Below are 21,495 nucleotides of genomic sequence, written 5' to 3'. Positions count from 1 at the left end.
GTTTGCTATTTTTTTTTTCTCGAGCTCATTTTATAGATGAGGAAGGCAAACAGGGTTAAGTGAAGGAGGGCGGTCAATGAATTAACTCATGTGTCTATGGTCTAACGCAGTTTCCTTGAAGTGGGAGGCAGCACAGATCCTACCTTCTCTAATTTGGCTTGCACTGATCCCACACTCTAACAGAGTAAATACTAGGAAGCAGTCAAGTGGAAAGTGTGGTTGGTATTCTCCATCCTGGTAGTATCTCTCTCTAGCAGTTGGGCTGAAAGGTCCCTAAAACACGAAGAAGTACCCAACGAGTCTTCACAATGAGCCTTGAGCCTTGATTTTGTTTACAGACTGCAAACTTTATGTGGAAAAATGTGTTTGCGCCAGCCGCCTCACACTGCAATGTGGCAGTACATATTTATTCTGCTGAAATTAGTCTGGAAAAAAGCATTGCCCAGTGACGAATGACTGGCACTGGAGGAACGCATTGTACTTTTCCAAATTTGGCCCCAGCACAAACAAAAGCACTATCACTGTGGAGCAGGAAACTCCAATGTTGGTGAAGATGAAGGCCATCCTCATCCAGACAAAGTTGTAGAGTAGGGCAAGTTTCCCATCCTCTGTCTTCCTGCTGTCTGTGTCCTTTCTTATTCTCATACTCACCCATCTTCCTGTCATGGAGAAAGGGAAGCAATTTGACCCAACAATGAGCACAAATGTGTGAATGATTCAATACTTCACCCTTTCCTGGTAGGAATTCAATTAAAAGAGTGGACAAGGAAAAAGAATTACTTTATCCAAAGGAATGGGCCTCTAATGGTGGAATTGCAAGGCTATGGGCCCTGGCAGGGATGGGGTGAGGGAGAGACTATTCTATTTGGGAAAGGGCCTTTCCAGGTTCCCTCAGATCCCATCATTGTAGGTGACTATCTTCCCCAGGTGAGACTGGATAAGTTATTTAGAACCAAGAATGCCTTTTCCCAGCTGTATCTGTCCTGGCTGAACAAAACGTTTTCCTTAGCAAACAAAGCTTTAGTTTAAGCCAGCGCCTCCCTACAAGATCCAAGTCACTCATTTCTTCCTTCCTTTTCCAGCCCACTTCTATGCATGGTTCTATGGAAATGAGAGAGAAGGTGGCAAGTGCTGAGTCAGTTCAGGAGGAGAAATTTGCCAATTGGAATTGCAGAGGCCTGGGAAACCTTGCAAAGACTAAGATCACCCGGGATTAGTCTGGAGCTGTCACATCCTGTATGAAGTTCTGGAAGGAGATCTGAATTCACACACAGGAACAGTAATAACTTCAAGGTGTTAGGTACTCTCGTGCCATCTCTTTATTGGACCACTGGTGAGACAGCAGGGAAGAGGTGTCAGCTTAGAAAAACTTGACTTCCTCACATCACACAAAGGAAAGACCAAGGGCTGATTTTCTAGAGAAGTACCTTCCCTGAAATTAAAAAAAAGTCCTTTACTAGTATTTTTGTTGTTCAGTCATTTCAATCATATCTGACTTTGCATGATCCCATTTGGAGTGGTTTGCCACAAGAAACTGAGTCAAACAGGGTTAAGTTATTTGTCCAGGGTCACAAGACTAGTAAATAACTGAGACCAGATTTGAACTCATGGAGAGAAGTTTTCCTGACTCCAGGCTGAGCACTCTATTCACTGTGCCATCTAGTTGCCCCTGCTTTTAGAAGTACACAATAATTTGATATTTTCACAACCGTACAGGGCAGGCCAGGATTACTATCCCCATTTTATATATTAGAAAACTGAGGTTCCCAGAAAGTAAGTGGCGAGAATAATTCATTTCAATTCAATAAGCATTATTAAACACCTTCCCAAAACCAGTAGCTATGTTAAGTTATGGGAATACAAAGACAAACATGAAACAGTCCCTGTCTTCAAGAAGCTTATGTTCTATGTGTGAAGGGGGTTGCCAGTGGGGATCAGGGGTATGCAACATGTACACATATAAATAGACTCAAAATATACTCAAAGCAAATAAAAAGTAATTTCAAGGTAGAGGCACTAGCATCTGGGGAAATCTGGAAAGACATTATGTAGGAGATGATGTTTGAGCTGATCTTTGTAGAAAGTTAGTGATTGTAAGAGGCAGAAAGGAAGAGAAGGAGGAATGAATTCTGGACATAGGAGACAGAGATGGAAGGTGAAATGTCATGCAAGAGGAGTAGCAAGTAAAAAGTTTGACCGAGCTTTAGCATGAGTGAAAGGGAACAATTTGTGATAAGACTGGAAAAGGACTTTCTTTTTTCTTGAATAATAATTTGTTTTTTCTCCAATTACTTATAATTACAATTTTGGCTTTTTTTTAGCATATTGAGTTCCAAATTCTTCCCAAAAAACCCATAAAAATGAAGATAGTAAAAAGAAATATGCTTCAATCTGCATTCAGAGCTTATCAGTTCTCTCTTTGGAGATGGATAGCATTTTTCATTATGAGTCCTTTGGAATCCTCTTGGATCATTGTCTCAATTAAAGTACCTAAATCTTTCACAAATTGATCATTCTTACAATACTACTGCTACTGTGTATGGTGTTCTCCTGGTTCTGCTCACTCTCTATATATTTGCCAAATGAGGACTTTATCAAAGATACTTGTGGTAACAAAATTTTTCCCAGTTTCCTGATTTTCTTCTAATTTTGGCTGTATTGACTTCGTTTGTACAAAACCCTTTAAAATTTAATACAATAAAAATTATCCATTTTGCTTCTCATAATGCTCTCTATCATTTGGTCATAAACTCTTACCTTCTCTGTAAATTTGACAAGTAAACTATACTTTGCTCTCCTAATTTGTTTATGGTATCACCCTTTATGTGTAAATCATTAATCCATTTTGACCTTATCTTGGTATACAACGTAAGATGTTGGTCTATACCTAGTTTCTGCCATACTATTTTCCAGTTTTCCCAACAATTTTTACCAAATACTGAGTTCTTGTCCCAAAAGCTTAGGTTTTGGGGTTTATCAAACATGAGATCACTATGGTCATTTACTACAATGTATTTACCTAATCTCTTCCACTTATCCACCACTCTATTTCTTGGTCAATACTATATTATTTTGATGATTATTGCTTTATAACATAGTTTGAGATCTGGTAAGGGACGATGGACTTTCGATGTCAAACAGAGGAGTCTGTTTGATCCCAGAAAATCCCTGAAGACTCTTGACTCTTGAAATAGTCAGATATTAGGAATATCATTTTGGTAACTGTGTGAAGGATGGACTGGAGATGGGAGAGACAGAAAGCAGGGAGACAAGTTGAGGCCATTGAAATAGTCCAGATGAGATGTGATGAGAGCCTGAACCCAATGGTGGCTATTTGAAAAGAAAAAAGGGGATGGATACAAGAAATGCCATGGAGATTCACTGGATAAGACATGACATCTGATAGATTATGAGGACAAGGGAAAGAGAAAAGACAGGGATGATGAATTCTGAACACACAGAACCTACTTACCAATAAAGTTTTAGAACAAGTCTATGTAGGTTAAGGATTACTTACAAAGAAGTACAAGTCCAAAGAAAAATCATGATGTAGATCACTGGTATTTGCCTTCTTTTACTTTCCTGACAGTTAATGTTACTCCCTTGCCCATCTCATCCACCTACTCCTGCAATATATACCTTCTCTGGGTCCCATTCCTATGAGCTATATCCACAGTTGGGAATTTAGGAACACTACCCCTAATGCCCTCAGGCCTCCCATGGAAATCCCCTCCTCATATTGGCACTCCAATTATTTAAGATGTCCAGAGAGACCCTGAGAAGTATTGAATCATGGAGAAGATGTAAAAAGAGAAGAGCTCACATCCTCTACCATCTCTGAATTCTCGGATATCATTATATGACTTAGCTGTTATCTAGTATCAGGCAGTTAGTAATAGCATTTTTTTCTGCTTTTTTTTTGGAGGGGGAAAGGCAGGGCAATTGGGGTTAAGTGACTTGCCCAAGGTCACACAGTCAATAAGAGTAATAGCATATCTTACTTTAAAACATGAAGGACCTGTGATTGCTTTTCTGTGAGTAACCTCTTCACTGATTCAGATTACAATCAAACCCTATATGGATTGTTCTTCAAAATCTTCCATGACCAAAAAATCATTCAGCCCCATACTCCTTGTAACAAGTTATTGAACACCTAGCAAGGTTGGTCCTCAGAAAATAAATGCAGCCAATCCCATTTGAAGCCTTTCTAGATTGTTAAAAAGTTTAAGAGCCTGCATCAGAAACTAATTGGAACTACTCAAGGGCATTTGGCTAGCAATCTACATAGGAAAAACCAAGTGGACAAACAATACCTATTACACAGATTATGGCATGCAGTTTAATAAAGAGACAAGTGAGTATATAGGATATTATCTTATACTATGATATGGGCTTAAGTCATAATTAGAAGGAAGAGAGTGGGTTGGATTGTATTTGGGAAATTGTGTGTCATTTTCAATTCTGCCTTGAATCATCATGATTTGTATACATGATTTATCCTCTCTATTAGATTTATTTATGAGGTATAAATTCTACCTCATAAACATGACTAAGGCTTGGTTGAGTGTGATCAATGACTCTAATGGAAAACTACACAGAATTTTAAAAGAACAGTTTAGGTAGGAAGAAAGATGGAATTGCATTTTATATAAAGATACATTCCTGGAAGAGATAGAGAAATTCCATTCAAAATTACTGCAGATGATACAAAATAGTTGGGAGTCTACCTGCCAAGGAAACCCAGGAATTATAAGAACACAATTACAAAACACTTCACACAAATAAAGACAAATCTAAACAATTGGAGAAATGTTAATTGCTCATGGGTAGGCTAAGTTAACATAATAAATATGACAATTCTACCTAAGTTAATTCATTTATTTGATGCCATACCAATGAAACTAACAAAAATTATTTCATAGAACTAGAAAAAGTAGTAACAAAATTCATCTGGAAAAACAAAAGGTCAAGAATATCAAGGGAATCAATGCAAAAAAAAATGTGAAGGAAGGTACACTAGCGGTTCCAGATTTCAAACTATATTACAAAGTGGTAATCATCAAAACAATCTGGTACTGCCTAAGAAATAGAATAGTGGATCAGAGAAATAGATTAGGCACAGACTATATAGTACTAAATAACCGTAGTAATCTAGTTATGATAAACCAAAAGATCTGAGCTATTGGGCTAAGAACTCAACATTTGACAAAAAGTAGCTGGGAAAACTGGAAAGCAATTTGACAGAAACTGGGCATAGATAAATATCTCACATGGTGTAACAAGATAAGGTCAAAATGGGAAAATTATTTGGGCAGAAAGAGTGATATAAGTAAATTAGGGAATCATGGGAAAATTTATCTGCCAGATCTCTGGAGAAGGGGAGAGTTTAAGAACAAAGAAAAAACAGAGAGGATCACAGGAAGTAAAATGGATATATTTGATTACATGAAATGAAATTTTTTTCATAAACAAAACCAATGCAGCCAAAATTAGAAGGAAATCAGGAAACTAGGAAAATATTTTTATAATAATTTTTCTAATAAGTTTCTCTGGTAAAGGCCTCATTTCTCAAGTTTATAGGGATCTGAGCCAAATTTACAAAAATAAGAAACATTCTCCAACTGATAAATGGTGAAAGGACATGAACAGGTAGTTTTCAGAAGAAGAAATTAAAGCTTTAAATAGCACATGAAAAAATGCTCTAAATCACTACTGATCAGAGAAATATAGATTAAAGCAACTCAGAGATACTGTCTCACATTTGTCAGATTGGCTAATGTGACAGAAAAGGAAAATGACAAATGCTAAAGGGAATGTGGAAAATTGGGACACTAATGAATTGTTGGTAGAGCTGTGAACTGATCCAATCACTCTGGAGAATAATTTGGAACTATGCCCAAGGGACTCTAGGACTATGCATAACCTTTGATCCAGCAATATCTCTACTAGGACTGTATCTCAAAGAGATATTTTTTTAAAAGGGGGAGGGGAAAGAACCTGTTTGTACAAAATATTCATAGCAATTTTTTGTGATGGCAAAGAATTGGAAATTGAGGGCCTGTTCATTAACTGGGGAATGGCTGAACAAGTTGTGGTATATTATTGTGATGGAAGTATTATTGTGTTATAAGAAATGACAAACAGAATGATTTCAGAAAACTTAGAAAGACTTAGATGAACTGAAGCAGAATGAAATAAGCAGGAGAACATTGACATAGTAACAGCAATATTGTAAGGCTGATCGATCAACTGTGAAAGATTTAGCTACTTTGATCAAGACAATGATCCAAGAAGATTCCCCTCATAGGGAAGAGCTCTTCCTGTCTCATGTCTTGACTCATTCCTTAGAGAATGTGCTTTGATTCTTTGGGATACTAGGGTTATACGAGCCTTTAACTAGTTAATGGCTAAGCTGTCCTCTAATTGCCTGAAGTTTGATCGAAGCACTTCTTCATACTTCATAAAAGAGATAACTAAGTCTAGGCAATTCTTCACACTTCATATAAGACTTGAACACCTCATTGTCTTTATTACCTTCTCCTAAATTCTGTAACTTCAGAATCTAAGCTAGAGAAAAGTCAATTGATTAGGAGTCGCCTGCTCAACTCTCCCCCACTATACTTCAGAACAAAGATTGGGTGTCTCTTCCTTCTCTGATTTTCTCCTACCAGAACCCTAGTTATTATTACTCTTTCTTTGAACTTACTTTGTATATATGTTGTATTTATTTTTTTATGTATACACTATTTACTTATTTATGTACATACTCTATCTTCCAAATAGCCCAGAACTCAGAGGCATCATCCAGGAAGGCAAGTCCTGTTGAGAAGGGGTCAGTCATCCTCACTAAATGCCAACCAATGCCATCCTCAGGGTAGATAAGGCAGCCTAGATGAAGCAGCAAGACTCCTGAGGGAGAGAAGGGAGGCGGCATGGGTCAGGCAAGTAAAATTCTACCACTACCCTGACTACTATATCTTCCTGGCATCTATTCTGGCATGTTCTACTGAAAACTCAGAAAAGAAAGTTCTTGTTGCCAAAGTCCTTGGTACTGTCTAAAGATTCAACATCAAAAATGGGCATGATTTTATCAAGAGAAATGACATTAAAGCAGAGGCCTGGGGTGACTGGGTGGCACAGTGAATAAAACACTAGCCCCAGAGACAGGAGGACCTGAGTTCAAATCCGGCCTCAGACACTTAACACTTACTAGCTGTGTGGCTTTGGGCAAGTCACTTAACCCCAAATTGCCCTGCTTTCCCCCCTCCAAAAAAAAAATAACAAAGAAGAGGCCTCAGTCTCTTCTTTGCTGCTGTGCCCTAAAGACTATGGGACTTTCCATTTGACTTAAAGTTGAAACATTCCAGATGTATTGTCTTCTTGGTTAGAACATAAGCTCCTCAGGGTAGCTAGATGACACAGTGAATAGAGTACCAGCCCTGGAGTCAAGAAGACATAAGTTAAAATCCAGCCTCAGACACTTGACACTTACTAGCTGTGTGACCTTGGGCAAGTCACTTAAGCCCAATTGCCCTGCCTTCCCCCCTCCAAAAAATAAGAAAAAAATTTTTTTAAATAAGAACATAAGCTCCTTAAAATGCCTGTCAGATTCTAGATAAGGGAAGAATTTGTCATCAAATAGGAGATAGTGAAGCTCAAAGGAGGTAAAATGGATGATTTTGATTATATTATATTAAATTAAAAAGGGTTTGCACAAACAAAACCAATGCAGCCAAAATTAGAAGGAAAGCAGGAAACTGGGGAGAAAATATTTACACCAAGTTTCTCTGATAAAGATTTCATTTTTCAAATAGATAAAGGACTGAGCAAACTTTATATAAATAAGAGCTATTTCCCAATTGATAAGTTGTCAAGGGATATAAATGGGCAGTTTTCAGAAGAAAAAAAGCAAAGTTTCAATAGTCATAAGGGAAAATGCTCTACATCACTATTGATTGGGGAAATGCAAATTAAAATAACTCTAAGGTACCACCTCACACTTATTAGAATGGTTAACCTGGCAGAAAGAGAAAATGACAAAGGCTGGAGAGAATATGGAAAAATAGGTATACTAATGTACTGTTAGTGGAGTTGTAAACCATTCTAGAGAATTGGAGCCACACACCAAAAAGCTATAAAACTGTGTATACCCTTCAAATCAGTAATACCACCACTAAGTTTGTATCCCAAAGATATGTGAGAAAAGGGAAAAGGACCTATATGGACAGAGGATTAGCATAATTTGTGGCTATCATTACTACCGTGTTTCCCCAATAATAAGACCTATCCCGAAAATAAGCCCTCCCCTTACTGTGTAAGATTCCTCTAAAATAAGCCCTCCCCCAAAAATAAGCCCTATTGAGATTGCTACTGTAGTGAAGGTGATCCCCTGCGCTACACACTACAATACGGTACCCTCTGTTTGCACCATCTCCCCTCCTCCCCCCCGAAACGCACACCGCGCTCCGAGCTGCATCCAATCAGAGCTGCAGCAGTTAGCGCGTCATCCTGTTCTTCCCCAGTGATTTGCTTATTGAATAAAGGTACATTTTTTTGTTCACATTTACCTGTTTATTAAAATTGCTGTCAATGTTCATTAAAATAAGCCCTCCCCTGAAAATAAGCCCTCTGGTGTTTTTCTGTCCAAAAAAAATAATAAGACAGTGTCTTATTATCAGGGAAACACGGTAGGTTGCTAGCATTAACTACTTTTGTAAGGTCATGAAGAATGTGTTTCACAGCACTAGAGAAGGACAAATATTGCTGCAGCTTTTTTTAAAAAGGTGGAAATTGTACTTTTGATTTCAGGTCAACAAGTTTAGAATCAGTCCTTGGTCAGATTCTAGGCTATATTCAAAGAAGGAGGTTTGTGGGCAAATAGCAATGGAAAGGGTGATCACTCTGAGCTAGCAAGGGTTCATCAAAAGCAAGTTATGCCATGCCATACTAAATACATTTCTTTTTGTTCTCCTGTTAATACTATTAATGTGGTAACCTAGATTTCACTAAACATTTGACAAAGTCTTGCATAATATCCTTAAGGACAATGTGGATAAATGGACCTTATTTAGGGGGATTTGGAACTTGTTGGATGACTAGACCAAAAGAATGAGCATTCACAGATCTGTTTCAACCTAAAAAGAGGTTTCAAGTGGCCTGCCTTAAGGATTTGTCCCTGGCTCTGTTCTGTTCAATATTTTTAGCAGAAAGTTGGACTTGGGAAGGATAGCAAACATGTTAAATAACAGAATTTGAATCCAAAAATATTCCAAGAGGCTAGAATAAAAAGCTTAATCCAATGAGGTTATATTAAATGATTATAATTGTAGTCCTACATTTCAAAAAAAATAATCACCTGAAGAAGGTGACACCTGAGCTGTGCTTTGGAGGAAGCAAGGAATCTTCTGGGCCAAAGACGTGGAGGGAGCACATTCCTGGCATAAAGGACGGCCAGTACAAAGGCACAGAGGCAGTCAAATTTCTCATTGGAATGTCATATATGAAGAATAGCAAGTAGACTAGTTTGTCTGGAATGTGTCACAAGCAAGAGAGTGACATGAAGATACTCAACTGAGGTCATTATTTGGGGAACAGGAATTCTGTAGGATTGAGTTTGAGAGGAGTTGTTCAATAGTAAATATGGTCTTGAAGAGCATGAGGACCAAGGGAATGCCTTAGAGGGCAAACCATGTGAACTGCCTGATCTGTTGCTCTTTGTGACTCAATGCAGAGCCCCTGATCCTTGCTGTTAGCATGCCCTGTGATCACCAGGAGAAGGGGCAGACAGCACAGAACCTTCTCTCCCCAGTCTGCTTACTGGCCAATCATGTGCTTCTGAAACAGGACACCAGAGGACCAGACTGATGCTGAGCGAGAAGAGCCTCCGCCTGTCTCACTAATCCAATGAAAGCATAGCTTTACAGAGGGGACATAGCGTTCTGCTCAGCCAGAGCTGCCCACATGTGTCTGAGGGAGACAACACTATTAGATCCTGAAGGCAAGTCTGCATTCCCTGGACAGTTTGCCCAGCTACTAGAGATAAACCTGAGCAAAGAATTTGCAAACAGGCTCACTTTGTAATACAGAAGAGAACATTTGACAAGAAATTGGAGTCCTGCATTCTAGTTTCAGCTCTGCCACCTCCTTTATGACCTTGAGCAAATTATTTCACCTTCATGGGCCTCAGTTTCTTTACCTGTAAAATGAGACAGCTGGACTAGATTAAGCTTAGGGTCCCTTCTGGCTCTACTGTTTTATAAATGGACTCAACATAATCTAGTAAGCATTCCCTCTGTTTCATCACTTCAATGTTTTATTTATAAAAGAAAGAGGGGAAATTATTTTAAAAGTTTGAATAGTTTTTGTTTAGATTTTTTTCTGCTTTTTTTTTGCTTTTTATGAGCTTCATCATTCTCCATGATGAAGATAGCATTCAGCACACAGGGATGCTTAGTGAATATGGTGAGGCTGATGACTAGATCTAATTCATTTGTAAGCCACATATGAAATGAAGACCTAAAACAATACCTTGGCCATCAAATAGTCATGGACTTCCTGTTGCCCTATCAAGAATGCATGTCTCTTAATACAAGAAGACTAGAATAATAACAAAAAGAATGAAAGAAAGTGTAAAATTTTATTTCAAAAAAGAATGCGTGTCTCTTCAGATATATCTTCTTCCTCTATAAAACAGGAAACATAATAATGAAAGCATTTAACTTACAGAGTTGTTGTGGGCATCCAGTGAAATTATGAACACAAAATGCTTTGCAAATCTTAATTTACTATGCTATATTAGGTCTTATTACCATTATGTTATTTTTTACTACTACAAGTAGTGTTAATATGTTTGTTTATTTCACTAATGTTAGGATCATAAATTTAGCTCTAGAAGGGGCATTAGAGGTACTTCTAAAATTATGCTACCATCAGCTTTAGGATAAAAAATTAAAAGCAGACTCTTATGCTTTATATTATCATCAAAACTACAGATTTTAGCTCTGAAACAGACTTCAGAAATCATCTAACCCAATCCTAGAGATGAAAAAACAAAGTTCCAGAAGGGAAAGTGATTTGCTTACGGTCATACAGAAGGTAAATGGCAGATCTGGGATTTAAACTGAGGTCCTTTGATTCCAAAACCAGGATCCTTTCTGAGACATCTCCAAATCATTCATATTGTATATTAAAAATTTTTGTTTAAAGATTTTTGTGCAGTCATGTCTGACTCTCTGTGACCTCTTGGGGGGTGTCCTTGGCAATGATCCTGGCGTGGCTTGCTATTTCCTTCTCTAGCTCATTTTACAGATGAGGAAACTGATGTAAAAAAGTTTAAGTGACTTGCCCAAGGTCACATAGCTAGTACATGTCTGAGGCTAGATTTGAACTCAGGTGTTCCTGACTTCAGGCTTGGTGCTCTATCCATGGAGCCACCTAGCTTCCCTGTTTAAAAGTTATAAACTGGCAATATTTATTTTAATATTCATATTTTTCATTGATTTCAGTAGGTTCACTGTAAGAAGTTAGATATTCTAATTAGTAAAATAAATCAATTGGATGATTTAACAAATAAGTTTCATTGATGCCTTTTGTTTTTATATCACCATCATTTCTGGAAACAGTCTCCATTATCTTTTTCCCATTCCAGAATTAAATCCTTCCTTGTTACTCAAGAAAAACAACTACATGAATACATCTATCATAGTAAGTGCAACAACATATACAACATTCTTCCCCAGGACACAAGTGTGTTCCATTAAGAGTTTGGCTTCCTTTCAATGAACTTTTCAGTTACGTTGTTGTAGACATTGTATATGTTGCTCTTCTAGTTCTGCTTATTTCAGTCAGGTTCATGCAAACATTTCCATGTTTCTCTAAATTCCCCACATTTGCCAATTCTTACTATTACAGCATAATAATATTCAATTCAATCCATTTATTGCAGTTTGTTCAGGAATATCCTCAGTGGTTTCCAGTTCTTTTGCTACCACAAGAAGTGTAGCTATAAATATTTTGGTATATACTGGAACTTTGCTTTTGTTCTTGTCCTCCTTTTAATGAATTTTCTGGAACAAAGGGCATGAGCAGTTTAGCAAAGCTTTATTGAATAATTACAAATAGATAGGATGACTAGATGAGTTCACCACTCCACAAACAAAATATTAGTTTGCCTGTCTCTATGCATCTCTCCAACATGACTTTCCTTTTTCTGCGGGGTGGAGAGTAGGGGTGGGTGTCATCTTTGCCATTTTGCAGGATACAAGGTAAAATCTCTGAGTTGTTTTAATTTGCATTTATCTTACTATCATTGATGGGGATCATGTTTTCTTATGGCCATTTATAGTTTGCAATTCTTTTGAAGACCATTCAAATCTTTTGACTACTTATCTATCATGACTCTAGGTCACTTTTATGTCAGTTCTCTATATAATCTTGGATATAAAAATTATTAATGATATTTGGCATGAAGACTTTTTTCTATTTCAAAGTTTCAATTACTATTTGATATGCATTCATTTTATTAATAAACAGCTTCTTCGTTTTATGTAACTTAAATGTTAGATTTTATCTTTTATAGACTTCTTTGACATGTTTGGTTAAGAATTCTTTGCCAAACAGTCAACAGAATGATTTTCCAAACAAAGAGACTATAAGAGCTGAAATAAGCACAGGGTTTAGGCATTAACAAAGTAGTTTTTTCAAAAGTCTGCACTTTTCCAGAAGTGTGGGAGAGGAGGATTTACAAATTTAACCACAAAAATGAATAGGCTCTTTTGAGAACTGTTTGTTCATATCTTTTGACCACTTCTTTATTGGTACACAAATGGTAGGAATATTTCTGTGTCATTAAGAAATAATTGAGCATAATGAATTCAGAGAAACAGGGAAAGACTCATGTGAACTGATGCAAAGTGAGATAAGCAGAACCAGGAAAACAATATACACAATAATTGCAACATTTTAAATGGAAAGAACAACTACTACAAGATAATAGAAACTGAATATTGTAAAAGTATAAAGACCCAAGAAATATGAGAAGACACATACTCTACTTCCAACTTTTGTAGAGGTAGAGGGGTGGGGGAGCCATGCATAGGAAACATGGTATATTATATGAGTTTTTTTTTAATAGTACTGCTGATTTTTTCTCTTGTTTCTTTTTTTAAAAAATTATTTAAGAAAGCATTCTCTTGGAGGAAGGATACAGAAGAAAATTTAGGTAACATAAGAATAAAAGTTATCAATAAAAATGTGTGTGTGTGTGTGCAGTCTTATAGCACAATACAAGTGGTCTTGAACACTGCTTTTTAGTTGTTTATCCAAACCTTCTACACCTAGGTGGCAACAGTGGATAGAGTACTGGGTCTGGAGATAGAAAAACTCATCTTTCTGAATTCAAATCTAGCTTCAGACTCTTACTAGCTGTGTGACCCTGGGTAAGTCATTTAACCCTGTTTACATCAGTTTCCTAATCTATCAAATGAGCTGGAAAAGGAAATGGCAAACCACTCCAGTATCCTTGCTAGGAAAATCCCAAATGGGGTCATGAAGAGTCAGATATGACTGAAAAATGACTGAACAACAAACCAAACTTTCTGGCTATCAAGTAATTGTCTTGAAGAATTCCTTCACATTCTGTAGCTTAATTTTCTTATCAATAAAATGCTGATTACACAATCGTGTATATACTTGACATATTATTTAATTCAGGAAGTATTTGTTGAGAATCTACTAGGTGTATAGTATCATGCTAGAGGGTTGGGGAAGGCTCTATAAAGAAAGTAGTTATTGATTTGGGCTTGAAGAATGGAATGGAACTGGATAGGTATAGTAAAGGGGTACAATATTATTGGCTGCAGGCATTACTAACTAGGGCTAGATTAAATAGGATCATGACTAATGGGCTAAGGAGACGAATTTTATCAAGTAGGCAGTGGGAAACATTTCAGGATGGTAGATCCAGAGTTGGCCTCAGAGTCAGGAAAATCTTGGGTTTAGTTCTGCCAGTGTCAGCACAGGGTGAGTTACAGCTTCTCAAGGTACCAGACAACTTTCTTAAGCCTACAAGCTTCTGACCATTCCAGGACTTCCCTATACCAATGAAATCACAGGTATGGTCAAATAAAATGTGCAATTTTTAAATATTTGGTAAGGGAGGGAGGAGAAAGGGCAGGGGAGGACATAGTGGAAATAGTTTTTCAAGAAGGTCAATCTAACAGTGGTAAGGAAAGGAAAAGATTGAAGTCAGAGTCCAAGCATCTGGTCATTACGATAAACTGAAAGAAAGATGACATAAATTCTCCCATTTTAGCTCAGAAATAATAATACAGCACATATGTATCACTTGTACAGCTTACAAAATAATTTTCAATATATAATCTCATTTGATCCTCTTAAGAACTCTCTGAGGCAGGCAGGATAAGTATAATTATCATTTCTCATTCTACAAATGAAGAAATAGATCCAAAAATTACTTGTTATTTGCCTAAGGTCACATAGTGACAGGAGAAGGATTTGAACCCAGGTCTACTATCTCCAAATCTTTAGAGGATACCAAATAGCCTCTCTTAAAAGCAAGCAATGTATCTCAACATGACCAGCCCAGCCACACCTTCTCTCTCCTTTGGTTATTTGATATGGCCAAGCCATCAAGACTTACAGTAGAATCATTTTGGCTCACAGAACAAATATATTTATAGATCCATGGATCGGGATTCCTTCATGTATGTGTTTCCAAATAACAGCGTTTGGAAAGATGCTTCAGTTAATTATATTTACCAACATGAAGGTACATGGATCCTGAAGGAGTGTGAAGAAGAGAGTGCCATGGAGGGTTAAAGCTAATATTTATGTATAAGCTTTCTGGAAGTTAGAATGACTTCAAAAGAACAACACCAAGACTCTTCTTTATGCTCACCCTTACCTATAAGCAGAATTAAATCTGTATTTTGTTCTTCATTCTCTGGACTTTTCCATCTCCCCCACAACAAGCTTCTAACCTTGGATATGTTTATGTTCTGTGTCCCACTCTGGCAAATAGGGAATCCCTGGTCTAGACCAACATTTCATGACATGCCTAGATCATGCTCATTTTACTACTGGTTTTACTCTTCATTTTCCATACTTCTTCTACACCACCCCATCAGCAGCCTCGTCTTTGGGGGTCTCTACCCTCACCCCAATCCCACTTTCTAATGTCCCTTTATATGTTGTCTTCAAACATTAGAGAGTAAGATTGTTTAGAATAGGTACTATCTTCTTTGTATTTGTATCCTGATAGCTTTGGAACTTTGGAAGCAATTGTGAGACATGGGAGACATTGGCACAGGCTCACCTAGCATGGTCTGCCCAAATAAAAGAAGTTATTGTGCTCTATGAGCAAAGTGGAATTGCAGTAGTCTCTGCTCCAAATGTTCATATCGACTATCTGCACCCAACCTGTGGTTGAGCCTTTTGAATTTATATCGGTCTGATCAGCCACTGTCAGACATACGATGCCTTGATCCTGACATATTGATGCTATTTTAGTCCTCCTGGAGCATGAAGAAAGAACAACAAATCCCTATAGTATGTGCTTAATGATATCTCTCTCTGTCTCTGTCTCTGTCTCTGTCTCTGTCTCTGTCTCTCTCTCTCTCTCTCTCTCTCTCTCTCTCTCTCTGTCTCTGTCTCTCTCTCTCTCTCTGTCTCTGTCTCTCTCTCTGTCTCTGTCTCTCTCTCTGTCTCTCTCTCTCTCTCCATCCATTTACCTGTCCATCTATCATCGATCTATCTATCCATCTATCATCTATCATCTATCTATCCATCCATCCATCCCTCAATCTATCATCTATCTACCTATCCATCTATTTATCTAGTGCAATGTGAAAGGTATTGCCAAAGCCCTAAAATATTGTCTTCATCCAGGAATGATAATCCCTGAATACTCAGAAAAGCTACCATTATAGATTCATTCTTTTTTAAGTATTGCCTTGCAACCCACATGATGTTTTATTATTTAAATAAAAAATTCCTAGGAGGGTTATAATATTAATAAATATTATAAATATATCATAAATAATAAAAATTATATTAATAAATATACCTTAGTATGAATTCATTCCAAATCACTTTCTCCATGGCAGAACCTGCATCATAGACTTTAAGGCATGTAAGGGACCTTAGAGATTATCTTGTCCAATCCCCACATATTATTTATTTTCTTCTTTCTTTTGCTTATTTTTTTGGTTACATTTTGAGTTGTAAGCTATCTCCCTCTCTTGCTCCCACCCAACCCTGCACTAGAGAAGGCTAACATATGATATATAAGTGAAACCATACAATACATACCACTATATATCAATTCTTTCTCTAGAGGTAGAGAATATCTTCCTTCCTTTGTAGCTGGTTTTAATACTCGTGTTACTCAGGATAACTTAGTCATTCTCTGTTATTCTATAAATAATAGTGCTGTTACTATATGCAACATTCTCTTTTTCTGCTCATTTCACTCTCTATTATTTCATGAAAGTCTTTCCTTGTTTTTCTAAAATTGATCTGCTCATCAATTCTTATGCCACAATAGTATTCCATCATAATCATAGACCACAATTTATTCAGCCATTCTCCAATAGATGGGCATCCCCTTATTTTCTAATTCTTTGCCACCACAAAGAGCTGGTATAAATATTTTATTTACTTTTTTTCCTGATTACCTTTGGAAACAGAACTAATGGTGGTACAGTTGGATCAAAGAGTATATGTATGTATACACACATACATACATACATACATGCACACACAGCTTTATAACTCTTTGGGCATAATTCCAGATTGCTCTCCAAAATGATTGGATTAGTTCGCACTAACAGTGTATTAGTGTCCCAATTTTTCCACATTCTCTCCAACATTTGTCATTTCCCCCTTCATATAATTTTAGTCAATCTGATAGCAATAAGATGATATCTCAATGGTGTTTTTAATTTGTATCTCTAATCAACAATGATTTAGAGAATTTTTTTTAATATGACTACATATAGCTTTGGCTTCTTCCCCAAACTACCTGTTAATTTCCTTTGACCATTTATCAATTGGGAAATGACTCATATTCTTATAAATTTGACAGAATTCTCTATATGTTTGAGATATGAGGTCTTTATCTGAGAATCTGTCTACAAAATTTTTTCTAACTTTCTGCTCTCCCAATTTTGTCTATGTTGGTTTTATTTGCACAAGACCATTTTAATTTAATGTAATCAAAATTATGCATTTTATACCTTATACTACTTCCTACTTCTTGTTTATTCATAAAGTTTTCTTCTGTCCATAAATCTGATAGGTAATATGTTCTATGTTCTTCTAATTTACTTATATCTCCCTTTATGTTTAGGTCATGTGTCCACTTTGACCTTATATTGATATATGAAATTGGTCTAAGGGTGAGTAGGTGGCACAGTGAATAGAGCACTGGCCCTGGAGTCAGGAGGACCTAAGTTCAAATCAGACCTCAGACACTTAACACTTACTAGCCTTGGGCAAGTCACTTAATCCCAATTGCCCTGCCTTCCCCCCTCCAAAAAGAAAAAAAAAAAGAAAGAAATTGGCCTATACCTAGTTTCTGCCATATTGCTTTCTAGTTTTCCCAATAATTTTTGCCAAATAATGGATTTTTATTCCAAAAGCTTAAATCTTTACAAATATTAAACACAAGGTTACTATAATCACTTATTGCTGTATATTGTATATCTGCCCTATTCCATTAATCCACCATTTTATTTCTTAGCCAGTACCAGATAATTCGATAATTATCAATTTATAATACGGTTTAAGAACTGATACTGCTAGACGTCCTTCCTTTATATTTTTTTTTATTTCTTTGATGTTCTTGACCTTTTGTTCTTCCAAATGAATTTTATTATTATTTTTTCTAGTTCAATAATATTTTTTGGTAATTTAGTTTTGATAGTACTGAATAAGTAGATTTCTTTAGGAAGAATTGTCATTTTTATTATATTGGTCCTACCTACCCATGAATAATAAATATTTATCCAATTATTTAAATCCAACTTTATTTGTATAAAATATTTTATATAGTTCCTGAATTTGTTTTGGCAGGTGTACTCCCAGGTATTCTATATTGTCTACAGTCATTTTAAATGAAATATTTCTTACTTGTCTCTCCTTGCAGAGCTTTGCTGGTGATACACAGAAATACTGGTTATTTATGTGGGTTTACTTTATATCCTGCTACTTTTCTAAGATTAATTGTTTCAATTAACTTTTTAGTTGAATGTCCTGGATTTTTCAAGTATACTATTATGTCATCTGCAAAATGCAAGAGTTTTATTACCTAATTGCCCATTCTGATTCAATTTCTTTTTTCTTCTCTTATTGCTATTGCTAGAATTTCTAGTACAATACTAAATAATATTGATGATAATGGGCATCTTTGTTTCACTCCTGATCTTATTAAGAAGGTTTCTAGTTTATGCCCATTATAGATAATGTTGGTAATGGTTTTAGGTAGATATATCTTATCATTTTTAGGAAAAGTCCATTTATGCCTATGCTTTCCAGTGTTTTTAACAGGAACAAGTGTTGTATTTTGTCAAAAGCTTTTTTCTGCATCTATGTATTCCTTATTATGTTTCTTCTGATTCTAGTAAGTCAAATCTGTTCAGTTCTGGTTTTTTCCTTGAGATTAACTGAAAGTGCTTTAATTCATTATGAAATATCCATTTTTTTCCTTGTAGAATTGCATTCAGCTTTGCTAGGAAGATTATTCTTGGTTACAAATCCAGTTCCTTTGCTCTTTGGAATATCATATTCCATGCCCTTTGGTCTTTTAATGTAGAAGTTGCTAAATCTTGTGTTATCCTGACTGTAGCTTCACAGTATTTGAATTGTTTCTTCCTAGCAGCTTATAATATTTTCCTCACCTGAGACTTTGAAACTTAGCTATAATGTTCCTCTGAGTTTTCATTTTGGGATCTCTTTCAGGCAGTGAATGGTGGATTCTTTTCTATTTCTATTTTACCATCTAGTTCTAAAACTTCAATTCAATTTTCCTTAATAGTTTCTTGAAGTATAGTCTGGACTTTGTTTTTGGTCAGAACTTTCAGGTGTCCTACTGATTCCCATATTATCTCTTAAGTCTGTTTTCCAGATCAGTTGCTTTTCTAATGAGATATTTCATATTCTCTTCTATTTTTTCAATCTTTTGATTTTGTTCTATTATTTTCTGATATCTTATGAAGTTGTCAGATTCCCTGTGACCAATTCTAATTTTTAAAGAGTTATTTTCTTCAATAAGTTTTTGGATTTCTTTTTCTAATTGGTTGACTTTCTTTTCATAATTTTCTTGATTTCTTTGTATCACTCTTATTTCTTCTCCCAATTTTCCCAAATATTTCTATTTGATTTGCAAAGTCCTTTTTAAACCCTTCCAAGAACTGTTTTTTGGGCTTGTGAGCATTTTGCATTTTTCTTTGAAGCTTAACAAATAGCCGTTTTGACTTCATTGTCTTCCTCTAAGTTTGAAGCCTGATCTCCTCTACCACCATAGCAGTTATCTATGATTATGTTCTTTCTCTATTGTTTATTCATTTTTTTTAAACAGGCTATTTCTTGGTTGTTAACTTTATGTTAGAGTTGGGCTCTGCTCCTGGGGTGTGGGGCATAATGTTTCAGTCTTTAGCGTTTTTGTGCTACTGTTTTCTGAGCTTTATCTGAGGGGTCTTTGACTTTCTGGTTCTTGCAATGTTCTATCATCAAGGTCAGTTGTGATCACTGCTCCTCCCACTCATACCTTAATCTGTGAGTGACCTTGGGTAATTCTCCCCACCCCTGAATCATGGCCAGGACTCCCATCACCACTGCCACTGCAAACATTCTTGCTCCTTGTGGTCCCTCAGGCAGCTGTGTCAGCTCTCCCCTCTGCCCTGAACTGAAACTAGGGCCTCTGCTTTCCACAAGTGACCATAACCAGGAGGGCCTTTGCCCCTCTGCAACCACACTCACCTTGCTCCACCTCACCTACAGTCACAGCCTGAGGCTGTGTCTGGTCAGCACCCCTAGGAGGAACTTGCAAACTTCTCCTGATCAACTGCATGACCCCTACAGTGTGGGGTGAAATTCCCAAAACTGAGACTGCTGCTGACACAGCTGCTCTCCCCCCCACCAGGGTTTGCTGCTTGTTAACTTAGTGGTATCTGCCCTGAGGTATCTGCACTTTGCTTTGGTCCAGACTACCATCTTGGGAGGTCAGATCTTTCCTCCTGTCCTCCCAAGTTCTTAGGCTAGATAACTGTTTTACCCTTACTTTTAGTCATTTCTGCCTTTTAAAATTCACTTTGAGGCATTACTTTAAGTCATTTGGGAGAGTCAGTTAATTTCCTGCCTTATTCTGCCACCTCTCCTCAATTCCCTCTCCTGTTTTATATTATATTTATATTTTATATATATACATATATTTACATATTATATTTAGGAAATGAGGGCTCAGAGAATTGCCATGATGTGCCTAAGATAATATAATAAGTGAAAGGATCAGGACACAAATTCAGATTTTTTGACTCAAAGACCAGGTTGGTCACTTATTGCCCCAGTGAAAATGTATGCATACACATTAAGTTTACATCAAAAGCATAATCTCCCGTATTTTATATGTGTAGTATCAAGCACAAAGCCATGGTCCTCTTCAAGAATGAAGGACAAACCCAAAGAAACATCAAATATCTCTGACAAATGAATAAGTGCAAACCGTATCTCCAAGCCTGGTGGCCTTGCTTATCCAGCTATCACCTCATATTTGAAATGTCCCAACCTAAATTCATTACATTCTTGGAAAGTCATCTTCTATCTTCCCTATCAGGATCAATAGCTGTTCTTTACTTTTATGGGCCTTCTGCCCCACCCCATGGGACACAGAAATCTTAATTCATACACAGCAGTAAACAGGGCCACTTCTAAACCAAAGAAAAGAGATACAACAAAGCCATCAGCATGGTAGCAAATCTAGTTGGGGAAAGGCAGAAGGCAAATTTAAATAATACAATGGAATCGCAGTAGCATTATACTCAAAGAACTGGAAATATGTGCATCTACTTTAGGGTGCTGGGGGCACAGAAGGGCACAAAATACTCATCTTTCTGAGTTCAGATCTGGCCTCAGACACTTACTAGCTGTGTGATCCTGGGCAAGCCTCAGTCACCTCAGTTTCCTCATCTGTAAAATGGGCTGGAGAAGGAAATGACAAACCACTGCAGTATCTCTGCCAAGAAAACTCTAAATGGGGTCACAAAGAGCCAGACACAACTGAACATCCCCGTAGGTCAACTGATAGAACATTTCTGGGTAAATCCTGGCAAAGTATTATAACTTTAGCTTTCTCCACATGTAGAGATTGGAATGACCCTTTTTTCTTTTCATAGAAGTATCAACCCTAAAGTGTGACAAGTTAAAATATACCATTGAAAAATGTTTAAGTTTTATTTTCACATTCCCGGTTCAACCAGA

Source organism: Petaurus breviceps, unplaced genomic scaffold, assembly GCF_028583685.1.
Source record: "Petaurus breviceps papuanus isolate PSGF00001 unplaced genomic scaffold, PetGlider_PUasm1.0 229, whole genome shotgun sequence".
Lineage (NCBI taxonomy): Eukaryota > Metazoa > Chordata > Mammalia > Diprotodontia > Petauridae > Petaurus > Petaurus breviceps.
Note: the sequence above shows the minus strand (reverse complement) of the source record.